Below are 21,108 nucleotides of genomic sequence, written 5' to 3' on the forward strand. Positions count from 1 at the left end.
GAAAGTCTGGAGGAGAAGGTTAGAGAAAGCCCAGATTGCTATCAGCAGATCTTGATGTGCAATTCTCGTGAGGACCCAGAAGACCAGAATGCTGACAGGTATGCAGACAGTAAAGGTCAGGTTGATGAGGTTTCCGAAAGAATGAGGACTCCATTGGGATTTGGACTAGAGGTCATTCATGTTCCATTCTGGAAAAGAACTTGCCTGTGTTTTGTCCATGCCCTGAGACTTTGTGTGAGGCCAAATTTAAAGGTGATGAACTAATTTATGTAGGAAATTTCAAGGCAGCACAGTATTCGGACAGTGGGATGGGTGTTGTTGCTTTTATCCATATTTACAGTGAAAATTGGGAGCAAGATACAAAGCCGAAAGATTTGAAAAACTTGCTGTATATCCAGAAAAGGAGTACTAAAAGTTGTATCCAAGGAGGTTGTGGTTGCTAAAGAAATTAACACTATTAAAATCAAGCCGAGCACTGTGGACTGGGTAACGGGAAGAAAACTGTGAGGGCATCTCTTGAATCAGCAAGACCCCATCTTTGCAGGTCCAGAGATTTGCCTGAGAAGAGAGACCCAGGGAGGGCAGCATACTCACACAGAGCTTTCCAGGGATGATTTTCCCAGGATCTTTTCCCTGTGTTCGGCTATCCAAGCCCTCAGGAGCTCCTGCAGTGGTGGTCCATGAAGGCTGGCTGACGTTCAGGCCAGTGGCAGACCTGGTGTGCAGATGTGCAGAATGCCAGGGGTCCTGCAGGCTTCTGGGATTTCCAAGGGAGGCCATGCAGGGTGTGGCAGGGTCAGGATTCCTGCAAGCAACCCCTGCAGGGGGGGGGGGCGCACAAAACTGAAAGAGAAAGGAACCCAGCAGTGTGGACCCCAGGAAGTCAGAGATGCCAGCACCCCGGAGCTTGCTGAGAGCAGCTGCAGGTAATGTGGAGGGCCAGCCCAAGAAAGAGGCCATGGGCTGCAGCCAGGCCACAGGGGGACGCTGCCCAGACACTTTGGAGGTCACGTTCTGCCACTGTGTGCTCCGGGTGCCACACGTGGAGCTACAGGATTTCATGTTTCCCAGCTGGATTTGATCTTTCCTTTGTTCAATCTTTCTTCTCTACTCCCTTACACCTCCCTTTCGGAGTAGGAATGCCTACCCTGCGCCCCTGTATCTTGGAATCATATAACTTGTTCTTTTGATTTTCATAGCTGGGAGTTACCTTGAGTCTCAGAGACTTGAGACTCGGCTTTTGGCAAATTCTGGCACTGTTTAGACTTTAGGGAGCCCCAGAGATTGATGCTCTGCATTTTGCATATGAGATGGACATGGGGGCAGGCAGGACCAAAATGTCATGGTTTGGATCGTCAGTTTCCTCCAAAGACTGTGTGTTTAGGGCTTGGTCACGGTCCTGAGGCACTACTGGGAGATATGGAAACCTGTAGATGTGAGGCACAGTGGGAGGAGGTCCGGTCCCTGGAGGAGTGCCCTCCAAGGTAGTGCTGGGGGCCTGGGGCCCTTGTCTCTCTCCTTGCCTTCCAGCCACCATGAGGTGAGCAGCTCTGCGGCTCCATGCTTCTTCCATGACGTATCACCTTGCCACAGGCCACAGAAACCAGGCACTGAAACCATGAGCAAAATAAGCCTTTCTTCCTTTTAAGTTGTTTGTCTTGGGCATTTTGTCACAGCAATGGACTCTGAGTAAGACATCAGGGTCAGATGATGTCATGGGGGGTCCCACCTTGGCACTGGTGGCCTTGTAAGAGGAGCAACATGCTCACTGTGTCTCAGCATGTGACAACCCAGCAGGAAGGCCCTCACCAGATACCTGTGCCACGCCCTTGACCTTCCCACCCTCCAGAACCAGGAGCCAATAAGCCTCTGTTCTTTGTGTATTATGTGGTGTGGAGTATTAAGTTTTAGCAACAGAAAATCAACTGTGATGGTCAGTTTAGCCGCAACCCCCCAGCCCTGACGTTCACTCTTTGCCATCGACCCTCTTCCCCTGAGTTTCTGCCTCTGGCCAGAACCTTTGCCTCGTCCTTTCTGTACAAACGTCCTGTCTAACGGGGGCGTGAGCCTTCTGCTCCGGCTCCTCTGTGGGTCTTGGTTTTCTTGGGAAGACTCCTGTGCACGTGGACGATTCTAATATAAATGTGTGTCCTTCTCCTGTTAATCTGTCCCGTGTCGATGTAATTCTTAGCCTCAGCCAGAGATGTCAGAGGGTAGGGAAATTCCTCCCCACACACCCTCACAACCAGCAGGAAGTGACCGGATGGCTGGGAGACCCTGTCCCTTCCCCTGGGCTGCCACCATAACCTGGTGGACACCCAGCCCCGCCTCCCCACTGACACCAGGATCTGGGGACAGGACCACAGTGGGATGTGCCCGCGTCTCCTGCCCTCCCACCCACCAGGTCTGTGCGAGGGGATAATGATCCATTTGTATTCATAATCCTATTGTTCAGAGGATTAATTAAAAGGCAAGAGTATTTTTAATCATCTGTACTAATTTAGGGGAAGAATTTAGGAATATAATTGTGTTATCTATAACTGAGGAATTCACACAGATCCCTCTTGGAATCAGAATATTAATATCTCTCCATGAGACTCTGTGACTTGAGCAAATCAACGCAGTCGTTCCTTCTAAATTAGCCAAATTAAATGAGGATAATTTAAAATGTTTGCCTGGGCAGACAGCAGCCATGTACCAGCAAAAAGACGGGCTTTCTCCCCAAGTTTAGGAAACCCACGTCTCGGACAGGCGGGCAAAGGAGTGCCAGGCCCCACCCAGGACCTGAGCTGGGGCTCAAGCCACAGGGCAGAGGACAGCTGTGTCCCTGCAGATAATGCAGCAGGGAAGTCAGGTCAGCAATGGGCTTGGGAGGAGGGATTCCCCCCTGGGTTTCCACCTGAGCAGCTCCTTGAACCTTGGAGTGGGTGACCCACAACCTCTGTCCCCTAAGGCCAGCAGGAAGAACCAGCCCCCTGTGCAGCCAACAGACACAGACAACAAGCAGCCTCATGGGGAGGCGGCTCAGCTGGCCAGCACAGAGGACCTCAGACTGTGCCTGGGTTGGTGCCAGCAGAGCAGCCAGCCTAAGGACACCACCTACCTTCTGGGGGGAGCGAATGAGACCAGGTCAGAGACCCCGTAGCAGTTCCAGCCACCAAAGGGCCGGGGACAGGACCTTACGCATACCAGGCCATGGGGAGAAAAGGAACTCAAAACTCCGGGGCTCAGCTCTCTACCACAGTCCTCCTCCTGGAAGGACTCCCCACACAGTCCTCCCCGCACAGTCCTCCCATGGCCTCGGGACTCGTGACTCGGAGCTTCTTGTCCTTATTGGTGCACACAGGTCCGTGGCTCAGCCAGGGATAGAGGGTAGTGTGATTTAAACACTTAACTGCATACACACACGTGCACACCCACTCCGTCCATCATACATGTTAATGCACACACTCACCGGCTCACGCCAATCCTGCTGCTGGTGTGTACCTGCCAGGGACTTTGGGCCTCTGACCCTTTCTGTGAGGTGAGAGCGATATGGCTGGTCCAGTCTGGGGTGCAGCTGGGTCCACACAGCTGAACCAGTTAAAGCTCAGCACCATTGGCAGGCAGGACACTGACCCAGTGGCCCTTACCTTCTCCTGCACCCCTCCACTGCCCTCCACTGCAGGGACTGTATGCCCTCTGCCACCCGGCACTGTCAGGGTGGCCCTGTGTCCCACCCAAGAAGAAGGGATGTTTGTTATGTGTCTAAGTGTTGAGTTGTGGCCAAAGGACTAAGGAGGGGAGGAGCTCAGGGACAATAGAGCAGCAGGGACTGTCACCAGGGCAGGTGTCCTCTCTCCTGACTCTGTGAAGGGAGGCCTTCCCCGGCACCACCCAGGTCATGTGACCAGGGAGGAAATGAGGAGACACCACGGCTGAGAGCTCTCGAGGACACTGTACCTGCAACGAGAGGGCCCTGTGTGCACCAAGGACCAACAGCTCCAAAGCACCTGTGTCCTCCTGGGCCCCCACTTCACAGGGGCCCACGGACTCCTCCCCAGGCAGCTCCTTCTGGCCTGAGGCAGAACCCACGTGTTGATCAAGCGGAATCAGCGCTCATGAACACACAGCCCTGACCTGGGCAGCTGGGGAAGGCCCGCTCTCCGCCCAGCCCTGAGCTCCGGGGATGAGAGGCCAAGGGGAGACGTCAGCTAAGTTGTGATCAGAGAGAGGACACCCGGGCCACCAGGATGGAGCCAGAGTCAAGTCAGCGTGTGTGCCAGGGCCCAGCCCCCTGGGGCCCCTGCTCATTGTCGTGGAACAGAGCGAACCACTCTCCAATGCAAAACCATGGCTCCCAAGTGAGCAGAGACCAGGGCAGAGCTCAAGTTCAAGGTCACATCCTGAGCCCCTCTGCTTTTGAGTTCTTCAAGCTGTCCAGGGGAAAGGGGGTCCCTGGCGCACCACGCCTGGCTGACCTGGAACAGGAAGCGCTTCCTCTGCCTGCTGAGACCCGTGCAGGGCGTTCTCAGGAGCTCTCTGCAGGCCAGCATGGAGCCTGGGCACACAGCCTGGTGTGGGAGTCTGCCCTGAGAGCCCCCCGCCACGTCTGCACTAGCCTGCGCTCACCCAGCCTGTCCTGCCCACCACACACCCAGAGCTCCACTGCCCACGGACACTCAGTGAGAGCCACCCTGGGCCAGCCTTCAGGATGGGAATGGAGAGGCCACCCTGGCCTGGTCCATGCCACCCTGGCCTTGTCCACGCCACCCTGGCCTGGTCCATGCCACCCTGCAAAAGGAAACCTGGCTTTGCCTAATTCTTGAGAAGCTCACAAAGCTATGGCCACAGCATTGATCCCCTGTGTGATGGCCCCTGGTCTGGTGGTGATCCTCCCCCCCACCACTCAGCACCCAGTGGCCACAGTCTCCCTGGGGAGAGAGCATGTCACAACAGCACAGCGGAGATCTGAGAGATCCTTCTGGGCAGAGCAGCAGGGCGGGGGGAGAGTGCTGGGTGTGAACAGGCACAAGTGCAAGGGAGGGCGACAGGAGGCAGGTGCCAGGGAGCCAGGGAGGCCTTGCGCACCAGGTGGGGAGTCAAGGGGCTCTACTAGCCCAAGCACCACCCAGGTTGGAGGAGGAACCCTGTCTGTTGCAACAATCAAGTGCAGGTGGAGGTATGGACCAGGGAGTGACAGTGGCCGTGGAGAGAAACCCTCAGAAATTACTGTAGAGATAGGAGGGGAAGGGGGGAAGGGGGGAAGGAGGGGAAGGGGGAGCAGGAGGAGCAAACGGGGATGGCATTTTAAATGACAAACCAAAAATATGGCAGTCACCTGCCACCTGCCACACAGAGCCAAGGTGTGCAAAGTCACGCAGCTCTAACAAAAAACAGCGAGCACGGACATCTTAAGTCCAGCTGCTGAGGCCGTGGTCCTGGAGAGCCACAGGCATTGCTCGACACCAGGCAAGAGAGGTGCCCACCGCCAGCCAGGTACAGCTCCAGGCTGGGCCAACATCAAGGTGCCTGAAGGAGAGAGAGGCGGAGTGTGCACCTAGGGAGGGCGACAGACAGCAATCAGCAAGAGGCCAAGCACTGGTGGTTGCAGGCTGAGGGAAGGGCTAGGCAGGGGAGGCTGGGGGAGGCCGGCAGCCAGGGAGGCTCACCGGAGGGTGTTTGGACTGAGGCCCCTGCAGGAGGCAGGAGGCGCCAGGGGAGCAAGCCCTGGAGGAGCCACAGGCCTGCTGCTCTGGTCTTTGGTCCCCTGACCTGGTACCCGGAGAAGCTGCACTTGGAGTGAGTGGGGAAGCACTTTCCCCTCCTCTCCTGCCCGGGAGAATTTTGAAGATCTGACGTTAGTTCCTTTAGTCCACAGTGAAGGACAAAGGCTGGGAGGGGCACGGGGGACACGTCCAGGAAGAACCATCAGGAGGTCATAACTGGGGCAGAGGTGGGCTGAGGTCCCAGGCAGCGGCCTCATCAGGGCCCTTAGCTGAGATAGGAGCTGGAGGACATGATGAGGAGACAGGTGCCAGGACCCCCCTGTGCTGTGAAGGGGCCTGGGGCACAGAGGCCCCAGGACAGGTGCTATTGTGAGGCCACTCTTAACACATTACCTGTCAGGGTGCGCTCGGAAACGGGTCCCCTGGTGGAGTCCAGGATGGTCCAGGGTCAGGCCTGGAACCAGTCCAAGGTCAAGCTGGAGAAAGGCTCCAAGCAGGGGACTCCTCCCGCCCACCTGGCTTCCTCTGCCCAGCAGCTGGCCCAGGAAGTGGCCGGCCCTCCAGGACTCCAGAGCCGCTGTGTGTCTTGTGCCATATGGAAAAGGAGCCATGCTCACTGAGAACCGACAGCCTCTTCAAGTCGTCAGAGCCGCTGCACGTGGAGTGAAAGGGGGGGGAAGACAATTTACAATTGCAAATTGGAGCTCCTCTCCAGAGCCAGTGATGATCTCGCTCCAGAGACAGATGGCGAGGAGTGTTCCAGGAACGAATTTCAACACATGACGGAACAGCAGAGAGGTGGGGCCAGTGAGGCCCGCTGCCTGTCACTCCAACTTGAGGGGACGTGGGGCTCCCTGCCCACCTGCCTCAGAAGCCCACCATCCCCCTCCACTCTCACTGCAGAGGGGGCCAGAACCGCAGAGCCCCAGGGCCCGAAGCCCACAGGCGCAGACCCCAAACTCATGTGCCACAGCTGTTGGCAGAACAGGTGGGGACAAACCAGACCGACTCTCTCTGTGGCTTTTAAGTGAAGGACAAGGAGGACAGACGGTCCAGGCTGCGTGCCAGAGCTCAGGCCCATGTGTGTCACACAGGAGCCCCACTTGGAGGGGGGACATGGAAGGGAAGGGGAGGAGCCCACAGCCCCTGGGCCTCAGGCAAAGAGAAGGGGTGCCTGTCCTGGGCGCAGGGCCACCCTTGCTCCCAGTGCTGCCTCTCTGCAGCCGGCATCGCTGCGAATGGGTGGTTAGCAGGACTGGGCTGTCCCTCCCAGAGCCCCCTCACTATGCAGCTGCCCGAGGCCCGCCACATGCAGCGAGAGTGGCTCCTGCAGAGAGAGTCCTGGACAGGTGGAGGGAGGCCACCCGTCAGGGTCCAGGCTCCGAGGAGAGGAAACTTTGGGAGCCTGATGCCAGCCCAATGCCACAATGCAGGTCCAGCTTAGGGGCCTGGGGTGGCCAGGTGAGTGAGGACAAGGACACAGCCCCACAGGATCCCAAAGCCTGGGTCAGGCTGGTCAGGGGAGAGGGAGTGGGAGGAGGATGTTCCCTGCGATCAGAACTCCCTGCTCGGAGGCTGGGAGGGGCAGCTGCAGTGCGGCCAGGCTGAAGGGTCAGCCAGCTAGAATCTTCCATGAGACGATAACAGAAAACGTCAGGGAGATGCAACAGACACACAGTGGTGCAAAGGGCCTGGTGCCCACTGGACAGAAGAAAGGGGAGAGAGGGAGGGGACGGGCCTCCTGACCCAGCCCCTCAGCCACTGCGAGGTGGAGAGAAGGGAAGCCCTGAGGACCTGGAAGGACCCCAGGATGCAGCAGCCTCTGTGGAGGGTGGACACGGTCAGCACCAATCCAGCAGATTGCACGGGTTTGGGGTGTTCGTTTTTAATGCACCCCCTGCTTCTCCCTAAGGGGTAAAAGGTAATGAATAACGTCTTAGCATCACTTTTGAAGAGAGACATTGTAAAATCCCAAAAAGACCTTCTAAAGGGCACAAGAAGAGCCAGGGTGTGCCAGGGTGTGCCAGGGTGCGCCAGGCTACGCTTCCGCACGGATCTGGCTGGCGCTGCCCTTCTCAGGGAAGACCCTGGGCAGGGAAGGTGAGGCCCGGCTGCCTGGCCACCACGGCTCTGGGTGTGTGTGCCCGACTCTGCACCAGGCTCTGCCCTCATGCCCCAGGCCGTCTGGGCCCGCAGGCCCCATCGTTCCCGGAGGCTGGGCCAGGAGGCTCTGGTAGAATGGTCCCATGGTGCTGCCCTGGGAACCTGTGCCATGTCAGGGCCCTTGAGGAGGTCACAAGGCCCAGGGACTTGGGCCATTGTGGTCACCAAACACGCAGGCTGCCGCTGGGATAGCGTCTTGTTTGAGACACTGTCCCGAGCAAGTGAGACCGGCCGATGTGCTCAGTCGTTCGTTTATTCTTTCGTGAATTGGGAAATTAATCCTGCAAATATTTACAGAGAGCTTTGCAGAGTTCTTTGAAGGGGAAATGAAGTTGCTGGCGGAGCTCCCTCCCTCACCCGCCTCCCGCCACACGCTGGCTCCATGGGAGGTTTCAGGCCACTTACAAAACCTGCTCCTTGCTCCTCCAGCCGGACACTGAGGCTGGACGCTGAGGCCAGGAGGTCAGAGCCCCCCCGCTGTGGTTGAACCTGGAGAAGAGCCTTGGTCGGCTCCTTGGGGCTGACGGAGCAGCCCTGTGGCTGGCGGCTTCCACAACAGGGTGCGCGTCCCCATGGTTCCGAAGGCTGAAGCCCAGGATCAGGGGTCCCCGGTCAGTGCCTCCTGGGGCCCCTCTGCTTGGCTGGTAGCTGCCGTCTTCTCCTGGGACCTCACATCATGTGCCCAATCTGTGTGTCTGTGTCTCAATGTCCCCTCCCTATAAGGACATCCATCAGGTTGGATTAGGGCCATTGTAATGACCTCATTTTACTTTAATCATCTTTGGAAGATCCCGTCTCCACATGAGGTCACAGGTCAGGTACCACAGGTGAGAACCTCAGACCTGGGGCTGAGTCACCAGGGTCACAATTCAGCCCAGAACCATCCCTGAGCCTCACCCGGAAAGTCGGCATGATGGCTTCGGCCACACGGTCCCCGGGCAGACCTCCTAGGTGGGGCACGGGCAGCACTGTGAGCTTTAAAGGGCCGTGCCTAGGGTCACCCTTTCCTCTCCAGGGACAGGGAGCAAGACAGACAGGGCTCCGATCTCCCTGCAATCCTCTGGACACTAGGTCTCGAGGATGGGAGGGGACACTAGCATGTCCACCAGCAGAGAAAACCCTTTAAGAAAGGCCAAGTTTCCTTGAGAAGACGTGACCATAAGGTCAGCGCCGTCTCCCCAGACAACCGCTTCCCCGGCTAATTATGCGGCCTGCCTGGCTGATGGCACTGGATGCTAACAAGATGAGCTCTTCAGAGGTAATAAAAAAAAAAAAAAACGGAAGTAAAAAAGGTGTCCCTGGGTGGGAGGGCTTTGGCGTTCCATCTGAATTCCATAATGAATAATTTATATAAAAGCTTTATTGGAGCCCCGCGCGCGCCACAGTAAATGTTCCACGAGAACATATGCAAATATTTCAACACCGATGTGTCTCTGGTGGCTTCAGCTGATGGCCCGAACCAGATTTGAGCTGCTGCATTGCTTATTTACGAAAAATATCATAATCTTGCTTTTATTTGCATTTTCCCGGCTTGCAAGGGGTGACGGATTCTCCAGGCAGGGCAGCCGATGCAGCTGCTGGGTGGGCTCAGGAGGGAAGGCGGGCGGGATGGGGGCAGGAGGTGAGGAGAGGGCCTCAGCACCCTTCACCCACACAGCAGCACCTAGCAGAGGGACAGAGGGAAGGAGCCCGTGCTTTCCAGAACGTGGAAAGTGCTGGGCCACACATCCTGAGGGGTTTGGGGGTTTGAGGAGACCCAGTCGCTCAGCTTTGAAAGAGGAGCCCAGAGAGGAGGGTTGGGAGCAGGAGGCCTGGCAAACCCTTCTCCCAGGTGGTCACGTTCCCAGGTTCAGCACAGGGATGGAGAACCAGAGCCCAGTAGACCCCAGAGTGGATGGGTCGGAGCTGAGAGTCCAGGGAGTCCAGGCCAGCTAGAGTCTGGAGGACAGGTCAGAGAGGAGGCAACTGACTTCTGGAGGTGTGCAGAGGGTCCCCTTCAAGGTTCAAGCAGAGCCACAGATAGTGCGTGAAGGTGAGGAAACCACCCAGGGCTGGGAAAGGAGCAGCCAAAGGATTAGAGGAAATGGTGCCCCTTGATCATGGGGGGGGACGGACTGTCACTGTTCCTACCAGTCAGACTGAAAAAGCTCAGCTCCAGGGAAGCTCTGGGTAGAGATCAGAAGGAAGTGCCTCAGTCCCAGGAATAATTAACCGTGGATCATACACTGATCTATCTCATCTATCAAGTCTTAAACATAAGATCTGCAAGGATCAACGTGTTCCCACATAAGTCAACTGCATCTCGGGTAAGCTCAAAAAGAGTTTGGAAAGACAAAAGCAAATTCAGCACCAAAAATGTAAAACTTCAGTGTCTGACACCTGATCAAAAACTTTAGTCAGGCAAAGAAGCATCACTATTATCACCATTATAACTCATCGTAAGCTCATAAGTGGCATGAACATTAGAATTAGCAGGCAAAAACATTCAAGAAACTATTATAAGTATATTCCACATGCTTAGTTAGAAGCATGAAAAATATAAAAAGGCCCAAATCAAATTTCTAGGCATGAAAAATACACTGAATATCATTTAATAGCAGATTAGACACTGAAGAAGGAAAGATCAACAAACTTAAAGAATAGTAATGAAAGTCTCCAAAACAAAACTCAAAGAGAAAAATAATTTTTAAAAATTGATGTAGCCAATGATGAATCAACTGGAAGAGAAATTAGGAAAACTCTCTCACTCACAATAGCTTCAATAAAATAAAATAAAATGCTTGGTAATCAATCTAACAAAAGAGATTAAAGACCTCTATAAAGATAACTATAGAACACTAAGGAAAGAAATTGAAGAAAACCTTAGAAAATGAAAAGATCTCCCATGTTCTAAGATGGGCAGAATTAATATTGACAATATGGCCAGACTACCAAAGGCACATACAGATTTAGTGCAATTCCTATTAAAATCTCAAAAACATTCTTCATAAATAGAAAAGGCAGTAAAAAAAATATTTGAAAAATAAGAGACCCAGAATAGCCAAAGCAATCCTTGGCAAGAAGAGTGAAGGAAGAGGCATCACAATACCAGGCCTTAATTATACTACAGAGCTATAGTAACAAAAGTGGAATGGCATTGGCGCCAAAACAGACATGAAGACCCATGGAAGAGAACAGAAGACACAGAGACACATCCACATAAATCCAGTTTTCTTATTCTAGTCAAAGGCGCCATAAACATACATTGGAGAAAAGATAGCCTCTTCAATAAATGATGCTGAGAAAACTGGAAATCCATTTGTAGCAAAATGAAATTTAACCCCTATCTCTCACTTTGCACAAAACTCAACTCAAAATGGATCAAGGACCTAGGCTCTAGACCACAGACCCTGCACCTACTAGAAGAAAAGGTAGGCCCAAATTTACATCATGTTGGCTTAGGAACCAAATTCCTCAACCAGACTCCTAAAGCAAAGAAGTAAACTCAAGAATCAATAAATGAGATAGTTTCAAACTAAAAAGAGAAGATAGAACCATTAAGAATGTGAAAAGAGAGCCTATGGAATGGGAGAAAATCTTTGCCACCTTCACCTCAGAGAGAGCATTAATTTCCAGGATATATAAAGAATTCAAAAAACTTAACACCAAATAAGCAAATAACTCAATAAATAAATGGGCAAAGGAACTGAACAGACCATTCACAGAAGAAGAAATTCAAACAGTCAACAAATATATGAAAAAAATGTTCAACATCTCTAGCAATTAGAGAAATTCAAATTTAAACTACACTGACGGCTGTGGTTGTGTCTCAGTGGTAGCGCACTTGCTTAGCACGTGTGAGGCACTGGGTTTGATCCTCAGCACCATATGAAAATAAGTAAATGATATAAAGCTAAAAAAAATTACATTGTGATTTCATCTCTCCAGTCAGAATGGCAATTATCAAGAATACAAGTAACAATAAATCATACATGGCAAATAGGACTGGGAATTGGTGCAACCACTCTGGAAAGCAGTATGGAAATTCATCTGAAAACTTAGAATGGAACCAAAATTTGACCCAGTTATCCCACTCCTTAGTATATACCCAAAGGACTTAAAATCAGCATACTACAGTGATGCAACCATATCAGTGCTTACAGAAGCTCAATTTATAATAGCTAAGCTATCGAAACAACTTAGGTGCCTTTCACCAAATGAATGGATAGAGAAAACATGGTATACATACACAATGGAATATTACTCAGCCATAAAGAACAATGAGATTATGGCATTTGCCAGTAAATGGATGGACCTAGAGACAATCGTGCCAAGTGAAATAAGCCAATTCCTAAAAACGAAAGCCCAAACGTTCTCTCTGATATGTGAATGTTAACACACAATAAGGTGGGAGGGGAGAATAGAAGTTCATTGGATGAGACAAAGGGAAATGAAGGGAAGGGAGGGAGAATGAGAAAAGAGAGGAGAATGAACCAGACATCACTTTCCTGTGTTCATATATGAAGACATGACCAATGAAACTGCACATCAAGTACAACCACAAGAACGGGATCCTAATTACACTCCATGTATGTATAATATGTCAAAATACACTCCACTGTCATGTATGTCTAAAAAGAACAAATCAAAAAAATGAGTATAGAAAATTTATGTAGGATTAGTGAGCTTGGGAATAACTCCAAGCTGTCTGATGTCAATGTAATTAGAATCTCAGAAAGAGAAAAGGAGGATAGAAAATCTATTTGAAGAAATAATGGCTAAAAACACCCCAGGCTTGATGAAAACCACATATTTACTATTCCAGAGGCTCAATGTACCACAAGCACAAAAAAACATAAAGGCACATCATAATCAAATCGCAAAAGAGAGTTACCTTCAAAGTAGCCGGAGGAACACTATCACCTACAGAGAAACCTAGTTTAAAACGACAGCAGATTTCTTACTGAAACAATGTGAGCGAGAAGACACTGGGTCAACAATTCCACAGTAATTAGTTGAAAACTATCAACTAGAATTTCATACGTTGAAATGTCCTTAAAAATAAAGGCAATGATTCAATCTTCAGATAAGATGGCGTAATGATGCCCCATCTGGTTTCCTCCTTGGGATACAACTACAAGACCTGGGCAGATGTGTGGCACACAAGGGGGTTAAGTGCTTGGCCTTGAGCAGCAGGCTATGTGTTCAGCCTTGAGCAGGGTGGGGAAGCGCTTAGCCTTGAGCCCGGGCTTGGGCGTTTGGGCTTGAAGCAAACAGGTGATAAAGAATCAGACAGAGGATTTGAGCGGCCAGGTCATCCTGCAGCTAACTTTGTTTGGCATGCCCTACAGACAGCTTACTCAGCCTGTCCTGCACCTAACATATATGATTGATTGATTGATTATTTATTTAGTTATTTATTTTTAGTAGACGTAAAGAAAGCCCCAAAGAAGAATTCTTGCTTTCTTTTTTTCCTTCCTCAGATGAGCATTTCTCAACTTCACTTCTCCTTTTGGTCCTGGGCTGATTACAGATTTTGAAAAATACTTTACGCTCCAAGGTTTCCCGTGTGAACCCCTGCCTTGAGTTAAGGGTGGATGACCAGGGTTGGGGTCCCACATTCCCTGGCAAGCTCTCCTTCTGCCAAGAATTCCACTCAGAGATTTCCTCACTGGTTTTGATGAGAGGGAGCAGAAATATGCCAAAGCAGAATTCTTATAAAAATTATTTCTGCCTGTGGATCTGGTTGTCTTAGAAATAACTCCAATTCAATAATAACTTTTCTATTCAGAAATTAATAAGTAAAAATTAGTAAAAGTTGTAAGAGAGAAAAATCTTACTGCTTCCATAGCTGATTTGTTTTTGTAGCTCTTATGTGAGACTGCATCTCATATCTGCATTAATTATACTACTGATGTTACTGGAGTCGGAGGCCAGAGGACCAACTCTGGGAAGTCCCATCAAATCCAATCTGGTCACTTAACCCTAAAAATTAAATGGAAAGAGGAACCATGAAAAGCAGAAAAGGAATGCCAACCTGCATAACTATACTGGACAAAGAGGATCAGGGTTTCCCTGTCTTGGGGGGTACTGACATGAGCTTCCAGATTAAATACACAGGGCAGCAGAAGGGTGCATAGTTAAGCAGTCTTGGCCAAACTGTGGTGTGGTTGATCATCATCTCAGGATTGGTCAGGTGGGGACTTCTGGGAGGCAATAAGAAAATTTTCTGGGGGCGGTTTTGATTCTTAACAACATATTTATCAATCAGACCTGTTGTTCCTGCAACTCAAGGTGAGAATTAGAGCAAATAGTCTTGGAATTATAGCCAAAGAGACAACTGTAAAATGGGAAAATTTTTTTACATTTGCTGGCCCAAGTGAAGAGTCAACATTCTTTAGCAGCAGCAGCCTCAAGGTCCTTGTTGAAGTGCTACTCACCCACATTCTAATTTACAGAGATGCTTTCACCAACCCTGCTAGGTGGACAACATCATGATTTTCTCTTAAACATGATTTTCCAAGGGTAAAATTGTTTGTACAGTAATTTGACTACTGGGGGTCTCTCACTGGATCTCAGTTTCCGAATCTACAAATGGAGGGACTGGCCTTATCATCATTTCCGAGGTCCTTCCCACAGTGGGCATCCTCAGGTCCCTTGTGCAATTGCGTGGATGCATCTAGGTGTGACGTTTGGCCCTTGGGTCTTTGAGGGGTGATTCTTGTTGTTAGTCTGAGATCTGAGAAAGTTTGGTCATTTCTGCCAAGTGGCCTTCTCCTGCATTCTTCATTCTCACTTCTTTCCTTGACAACTTCGTTCCTACCTGGCAAAGTCAAGCATTACCTAACAGAAGTCTAAGTAAGGAACTGGACTTAGGAAGAAATGGCTCCGCCTTGGGTCCTGTTGCAGTGCTGGATTTCTCTGGTGCTCAGGAACATCTCTCATCGACATTTAATCCAGGATTTTATAAGTATTTTCTTTCTGTTATAAACAATTTCTCCTGCTGGTAGTAATTTGTAATCCAGTCTTAAGAACACACTGAGGTTCTTTTGAAATAATAATAAGAAAAAGAACATAAAGTCTGCTCGTTATTATAGGGGAAACTCATCTTGAATTACATCCATCTCTATAATCTGATAATTGGGTGGTTTCCCAGGAAAGGCCCCATGTTTGGGTGAGAAATGGGAGCATGAATCAACAGTTATGGCTTTCAGAGGTCACTCTTAGCCTTTAATACAAGGCCTCTACAGAGAAGTAGCAAGTCATTTCTTCTTGTGATTTTGTAATTCTGACCCACTCAAGTGGAGGTCACACTTTGAAAGGTGAGATTTCCATGGGGCACAGCAGCCTCCTGGGGCAGGATGTGATCTCTGTGGCCTGGACTTGGTTTGCTGTTCACTGTCTGGTTGCTTTTATCAAACACATTTAGGTCTTCTTCTCTAAAAGGGATGTGACCCAAAAGGCACTGAGTTTATTTTATTCTTCAATACATATTTGTTGAACTTGCTCAGACTTTATGATAGGTCATGAGGATTAAATGACAATGTTTGTGGAAGGGATTTTACTCTAATTCTTCGTGATATAAGCAATGTTATTTTTTCATGGTAGATTGACCTGTTGATGACTGTTAATCCACTTTGAATCTTCTCTCATTTGTAAGGACATGAAATTGAAAATATCTAGAAGGTTCTATGATCAGGAACTATTCTCCTCAATTTTATGTGTTTTTTTTTCCTTTTTTGGATATTCTAATTTAATTGGATACTTGTAACTTTAACGAGTTTTCAGCAACTTGTGATGTGATTTGCTACTTGATTTCAAATCAGTAGTTTTACTGATTAAAACGAATTTCCTTGAGATTGGTTGCAAACAGGTGCACAGTCCTGATTTCCAAGGTCATAAGAATCTTTTCCCTTGTTTACTAGTACATCACATTTATTTCTATGCATGACATTTGCAAAGTTAAGTAAAATGTAGCAATGTTCTCATTTTCTAGTCAGAATTAAAGTCTGCATTTTCCCATGATGTTAGAATGGTCTGTGATGGACTTGCAGGGAGGTTTGGGTTATATACTCATGGGAGAGCAGCTGGCCCCAGTGAGTGGCAACTTCAGAGAGGAGACCCCAGAGTCAGTGATTTTAAGAGGTTTCCAGGTGGTCACTCACTCTGAATATCACAGCAGGAAGACATTTCCAGGAGCCCTATTTTTAAAGGGGAAAGAAAATCCTTTCGAAAACATTTGCTGTTATATATTTAACTATTCCCTTAGAATTGCACTTCATATAATTTCTTTTTCTTTCACTGATGCCACTCCTCCTTCAAGACGCCCTGGACTCTCACTCCCCGCTCCCTCGCCCCTGCTGGGGCTGGACGTCGGCATTTGCTCATCTTTACTTTTTTGGAAATATATATATATATATTTTTTTTGGTACTGGGGATTGAACTCAGGGCACTTGGCTACTGAGCTACATCCTAGCTTTATTTTGTATTTTATTTAGAGACAGGGTCTTACTGAGTTGCTTAGCACTTCACCATTGCTGAGGCTGGTTTTGAATTTGAGCTCCTCCTGCCTCAGCCTCTCAAACTGCTGGGATTATCGATGTGTGCCACCACGCTCTGCTAAAAATAAATTTTAAAACATTGTACATCTCCTATTTTTCAGGAATAACATGGCTCTACACGAAATTAAAATAAAAACAAGTATACTGGGGGAAATACTTCTTACAAAATGATTAAAAGTTACTATTTAAAACATAAATCATGCACAAAAACGAAGAAGACAGTAAACACCTTTAATAGAAAAACAGATAAAAGTGTTAAATATTCAGTGCACTGAAGCCCTTGCCCTCTGAATCCCAGATTCACATAAAAAGGGCTCTTTGGCTCCTCTTCCTAAGTGTGATTGCAACCAGAGTGTGTACTTCCCCTAACCATGAGGAGAAGCCACCACTCACTGGCTACTCCTACCAGTATCCTGCAAATCTTCCTTGAATGTCTCTCTGTAATGTCCCCTTGTTATAGTCAGGTGGGGGGAGGTGCAAAAACATGGAAGTGACTGTCTGTGTTGTGTATAATCTCTAGGAATTAAGGGTGTCCCTCAGGGACAGAAGTCCTCAAGATGTCAAAGCATCAGATATTGAGAAAACAAAAGGCAAGTCTAATACAATTCAAACAATTCATAACAGGTCTTCAGTCCACATCCCAAATGGTTCTTGAAACTGTCTGCTCCTCTCTTTCTCCAAAACCACCTTTTTTAATTGGTAATTTTCCACCCTCGTACTCCTGAAATGTTTATCCTGCAGCCAGAGGGCTCTTCGAATTTCCAATTCCACTTGTTCATTCCTTGCACATAGGAATACGATTAGTGTTTTATCATTGCATTTTACAACCTTGTTATAATGTCTTTTTAGTTCCAATTTATTTTTTTTATTTTTCAGTTCTTTTGGATTTTCTACATTGACAATTATGTCATCTGAGAAAAATGACGGTGTTATTTCTTCTTCCTCAATTGGTTTACCTTTTATTTCCTTTTCTTGGCTCATTGCTTTAGCCAGGACTTTGGTACAGTGTTGAAAGGAGTGGTGAGAGAACAGTGCCTTGCTCCTGATCTTTGTGGGAAAGCCTTCAGGTTCTTACCAGCAAGTGTGATGACAGCTGGAAGTTTTTCTTTCTTTCTTTCTTCTTCTTCTTCTTCTTTTTTTAATAGCTGTTCTTTGTTAAGTTGAGGAAGTTTCCTTCTACCCATCTCTCTCTCTCTTAAAAAAATGCTTATTTTTTAGTTGTAGTTGAACACAATATCTTTAATTAATTAATTTATTTTTATGTGGTGCTGAGGATTGAACCCAGGGCCTTGCCGGCGCTAGAGAGGCACTCTTGCGCAGAGCCACAACCCCAGCCCCACATATTCTCTTTATTTAAAAGTTTTTCCAGGTTTCAAACTGTAGCTGATCACAGGAAGGTGAATGGCTTGGCCTTTTTAAAAGAAATGCAGGACCTGGCCGAGGACATTTGTGAAACGGTGGACAAAGCAAAAAACTTACAGAAACTTTGGAAAGAAAGATCAAAGACACCAGGCAAGTAAACCTCTTGAAAGGGATACTGCCTACCTGGGCACTGCTTAGGAAGAGAGGGGTGAAATCCTTACTGAGCGGGCACTGCCTGTGGGTCTTGGGGAAAGGTGCGCCCTCTGGTGGCCAGCGTCGGCCCCGCGGCTAGTTGTGGAGGGACGGGAAGATCCTTCCTCCTTGCGGGAGGGAGGCACATTGCACAGAGCTGAAGCTACCTTACCTCCCCAGGGGCAGTCTCCCATCAGCCTAGGCTCAACAGGTACCCGCTCTCTACTCCCTTCTCACGTTTCTTCTGTTGTCTTCTTTTTTTTCCGCTTCCTCATCCTATCTTTAAAATCTGTCTGCACCCTCTCCCAACATGCAAACAGATCCCTCTGATTGCTTTCCTCCCCGCTGTCGCCAGGATCAGGTTTAGTTCTGGCCTTGGGTGATTAGCTTTGTCAATCTTTTGAATTATTAGGGTAGATTATTTTGTAAATGAGAATAATATCTTTTCATTGTGAAAAATATCCACATGATAAGAGACTTCGACTCTTATTTATAAACCTCTGATGGAATTAGAATGGGTATAGATCTTAGAGAGCTCTCACAAATGAAGTGTGCACCTCTAAGAGGGCAGCCCAAGGCCTGTCTTCACACGCCCTAGTCATCAGGGGCTGCAAGCTTTATGGAAGGAGGTTACGCAGTGATCAACTCTGCCCGCCCCACGACCCCCACTTTAATCCTACGAACCCCATGTCTGCCAGACACCATATAGGACAGAGAATCAAAATTTAATTTTGACTAATAGATAGTTTTAAAAATATTTTTGTGTCCCAAATGCTATATATACATATCATGAAACAACCATTCATTTTAAAAAGTCTGAACTTCAAATTGAATACTGTATGTGTTTTTATTTGGTAAATTTGGCAACCTTAGGTACCCATCTCAAAATTATTCTTTGTTTATTTTTCTTTCTGTGTTGCTAGAGATTAAGCCCAGGGCTACATCTCTGTCCTCATTACATATATAATATATATGCTCATATAGGCACATATATATGTTCTTCTTCATGGAGTGCATACAAATAAATGGAGTCAAGAGTTTTGCAGAAAAATGAAGAATGAGCTCTTCAGAGAATGTAGCATTCATTATTATTTCTAAGAAAATGTCACCTTTGGGGCCTGGGGTTGTGGCTCAGAGGATGAGCACTTGCCTAGCATGCATGAGGCACTGGGTTCGATCCTTAGCACTGGTAAAAATAAAATATTAAGAAAAAAGAAAAAAAAAAGAAAGAAAGAAAATGTCACCTTTGTCCTGGGTGGAATAGGGTAAGGTGGGCCATGGCCTCCCAAAGCTGATTTCATGATGAACCCAAAGTGCTCCACAAAAGACTTCTGACGCTGAATGAAGGAGTTTCTTATAATAGGCTCCATTATAAGATTGTTCTGCTTTTATAGAATTTGTTTCTTTAAAAATATTTTTAGTTGTATAAGGACACAATACTTTTATTTTATTTATTTTTTATGTGGTACGGAGGATTGAACCCAGTGCCTCACACATGGTAGGCAAGCCCTGTACCCCTGAGCTATAATCCTAGCCCCTAGAATTTGTTTCCTAAATAAAATTTTTCACACGTTCTTGAAGAAAGAACTGATTTTTTATTTTTGAGGTGAAGTCTGTTTTCAACTAGCTAGCATTTGAGCCATTTCCTGTGGTTCATGTAATTAAAAACTTATCTGAAAAATCATAATTTCACGTTTTGTTCTCCTTTTATCTTTTTCCTTTCTTTGTTTTTCTCTGTTTTCCCTTCATGGTCCTTGTCCTGTCTTGAATGTTCGCAATGCCCACTGGAATTAGAAACCTTTTGAAATTTTTTCAAAATTTGGTTTACCAGTTAAAAAAATTTTCCCCTAAGAAATTACTTAATATCTATGGGATTTGGAGATCATCAGTGATGACTTTCTTCAGTTTTATTCTTCTATCTGGGTGTCGCCATTTGGGAGCCAGGGCTCTGATACTTCCTTTGACTTGAAAACTGGAGTGGTAACGTGGCAAATGGTTTTTGGGTTTATGACTGAACTGAAATCTCTAAAATTTGCTCTATTGTAGGTCCTTCTTATGGATCCAGTTTTTTAACAGTAAGTATCTTAACAAAAAGTTTAAAATTGAGTGTCTCAAGATGTATGGTTGGCAATGGTTTTTAAATTTAATTTGTATATTAGACACTATTTTTTAAAAAGGATTTGATTTTCAGTTACAATTGTGTAGGTGCTGAATTTTGAGAAAGCTAAAGTCACTCCAAGAATGGATTGAAAGATGAGATTTAATTTTAATTTAATTTTCTAAAATAAGGTCAGTGAGAAGCAGTTGCTGAGTTGAAGCCAGCAGGTGATGGAGGTCCACAGATTGCTTAGTAAGATGGATCAGAGCCCATCCAAAGTCAAACTTAGGCCATGGTTTGTGTGCCTGCCATGCAACCTTTGACTCTAAGCACCAGGGCCTTCACTTACAACATAAGTTTTCAATGGGGGTGACTTACAAGTAACCGAAGAACTTAAAAATAGAATAAAGCACCATTGCAATGATTAAATTAGCATTTAAAGGAAATTTTGATATTCAGTGCTTGTGATATTATAGGCCATTGATAGGAATCATGTATGCCTTGTGATGGAAAAAAAAATTGACACAATGACTTTTGAAAAAGTTACTTGATGTCCTTTGTCTCAGTAGTTGTTCTGACAATTTGTCGTATAATGCAAAAGAAATAAAAATAAAGTCTCATTTCTAATGACGGATAATTTTAATTATCCCTAAGTAGGGCAAGTAAATGTTGATAGCCTCCTTAGCAGAGTCACTTAATAATTAATATGGTGCCTGTCATGTCAGGTGTGAAAAGCAGAGAACGGCATCATAGTTGTAGCACAATTGTGATGTGCAGACTCTCAGGCCCTGTCTACAACGAGCTGAGAAAGAGTGGCCACAGGAAAGCAGTTCTGTTTGTTAAAGGGAGACAATTCTAGGTAACTTTTCTGTTGCAGAATTCTGGTTATGATATTTAGTTTCTGATTGTGATATATAGTTTCATTTGGAGTGAAATGGTCATTCAAATACTCTGAGCCGGAGGAATGATGATACATAAATTATGTTTCCAGAGAATCTTTTTGGCCATTCAATTGAGCATAGAACGAAGGTGACCAGAGTGTAAT

At 47.4% G+C, this 21,108-nt stretch overlaps 1 pseudogene; it reads left to right on the top strand.

The window, feature by feature from the left end:
* Positions 1–7,878: 7,878 nt before the first annotated feature.
* LOC144368925 (ATP-binding cassette sub-family A member 13-like) overlaps positions 7,879–21,108 on the top strand; it is a 398,370-nt pseudogene continuing 385,140 nt past the window's right edge.

Source organism: Ictidomys tridecemlineatus, chromosome 12 (genome assembly GCF_052094955.1).
Source record: "Ictidomys tridecemlineatus isolate mIctTri1 chromosome 12, mIctTri1.hap1, whole genome shotgun sequence".
NCBI classification, from domain to species: Eukaryota; Metazoa; Chordata; class Mammalia; order Rodentia; family Sciuridae; genus Ictidomys; species Ictidomys tridecemlineatus.